The following is a 2,085-nucleotide window of genomic DNA, read 5'->3' as shown; positions in this document are numbered from 1 at the left end:
ATGAGCATGAGTTAGTTCTAACACGTCCTTATTTTGCCTTTTCTTTGCCATTAAGGTGATATCCATATTGCAAACATGTATAGGCCATAATTTAGGCTATAGATAGACTTCATCTGGCTCAATAGGAACACTTATAGGACACCGCTTATACGTACGTGACGTGACTTGAAAGAATGCAATGCATGAGTAGAACAAATCACTTTATTATATGAAAATATACCCATAAAAGTGAACAATATTTACAAATCAAAAGATATAGCCTATAAAGATATAGCAGGTTCACCACGATCTCCAGTATGACAACATCAGTATCGGCTTTCTGGTTTGAATCCGTTTAAAAACCGAACTTCACAACAATACTGGCGATAATAGTAATGCCAAAGGCGCACACAGACACACGCACACACACAAGATTCTCATCAGTTATTATACACAGCCATACGAGGATAAGAGAAATACACTTGTGGAAAAAACAGAAATACTCTTATTTACAACTCAATGAACGGATGAAAATTAACAGGTTGCATACAGAAGATGTCCAATAATGATGTAGCCAGCCCACCAGACGATGTGGACCATAACAACAACATTTTTCTGCAACATATTGCAAAAAAAACAAATAAATTAACAAACACAAACAGATAAGTGTGCCTCTAATTTATTTCTCCGGTTGTAGCCTAATACCGAAAAGTTTCAGCATCCATATTTCTCATAACAGCTCTAAATCGGACCTATACTACACGCTAATAACTACATTGCTGGATTTCCCCATTTGCCTGTATCGATCGAGCCAGTCCTTGAGCTCAGAGATGCGATATCCCTCTGGTCCTCTGCCTCCCTGATAAACTATGTTCCCGTCTTGGAGGATATAAAGTCTGTCGAAATAAGCTCCGTACGCCGCGTTGGAAGAGTTCTCCATGCTGTCGACCACCACCAGGCACTCGGGCACCTCCAGGCGCATCAGCCGCGCCGCGCTCAGCCTGTCCTCCAGACACTGGTGCGTGGGGATCTGGTAGGGCGCGTCGGAGCTCACCCAGCCGTCCGAGGGGTGCGCCTCCTCTATGTACACGACCACAGAGTCTGCTATGTCTGCGTGCTGCTGCACGACGCCCTGGAACGCCTTCAGGCGCGCCATGAACGGCGGTCAGGTGCAACTGCCGAAGTTGAGGATGAGCGGTCTCCGTTCCTGCGCGTAGTCGAGGATCCGACGCGGCGTCTGGTCCAGCTGAACCACTTCGGTGTTGGGCGCGCCGTGTCCGAGGTGCGCCGCTTTCAGAAAGTCCAGTTTGTGTCCGTGCCAAACGGCCCTGAGGGACTCCAGGGTGCACATCCTGTTGGAATCGGATATGCACAACGGGGGGTCGATGATGGCATCTCCCTCTGGCTCCCTCATTCTGAAGAAGACCCTTTTCCTTATGCATAAAAAGTCAAGCAACCAAAACATTACGGCTGCCATTAGGAAACGTGGCAGCAGGACAAGACACACTATTGCATTTTTAATAGCCTTGACTGTATTCATTGTGACTTTTTAACCCCCAGCAAGATTGCCGTGCGCGCCACAGTGGAACTTCAGCGCTTTAGCTGTGTGTGTCTGTGTCCTTGCGCTACGATCCTGCAGGCTCAAGTTCGGCCACTTGCAAACTTCCCTCTTTTTATAGCACCGGCAGATTTGAATGAATAACACCCCGCCTCCACACTGGGGCCGAGGCCTCACATGGTGGGGATTACCTTCTGTCAACTCCACTGCCAAAGAACCAATGGGGGAGAGGGCGCACCATGAGCGTAGTAGTAGTTAAACTTTGAGAATGTAGCCAACACTTCAGATAATGCTGTAGGCCTAATAATATTTGTTGTTACTGCTTACCTGAATTCTTATGCAAGGTAGGCTAGTTTACTTAATTTGTTGATACCTGCATGCTCTGGACTTAAAAGACAGCAGCCTATTATGGCTATACCTATACTGTGATATTTTGCTACAACTCCAACATGAGTTTCACTTAATGGTCAATATCAGAAAACACCTGGGTATTTAAACCAAGAAAACCATAGTGTGGTGATTGTGGGAGTTTGATGGAAACTAGTGTT

At 46.2% G+C, this 2,085-nt stretch overlaps 1 pseudogene across 1 annotated transcript; it reads right to left on the bottom strand.

Annotated features, from left to right (window-relative positions):
• Positions 1 to 205: 205 nt before the first annotated feature.
• On the bottom strand, positions 206 to 1,609 carry LOC308075173 (thyroxine 5-deiodinase-like; annotated as a pseudogene). The gene has a single exon. The product of its transcript is annotated as a thyroxine 5-deiodinase-like (transcript).
• Positions 1,610 to 2,085: the final 476 nt, after the last annotated feature.

This window comes from Gymnoscopelus braueri (assembly GCF_963280865.1).
Source record: "Gymnoscopelus braueri genome assembly, chromosome: 19".
Classification (NCBI taxonomy): domain Eukaryota; kingdom Metazoa; phylum Chordata; class Actinopteri; order Myctophiformes; family Myctophidae; genus Gymnoscopelus; species Gymnoscopelus braueri.
The sequence above is the reverse complement of the archived record's forward strand: the minus strand, read 5'-3'. Positions and strand labels throughout refer to the sequence as shown.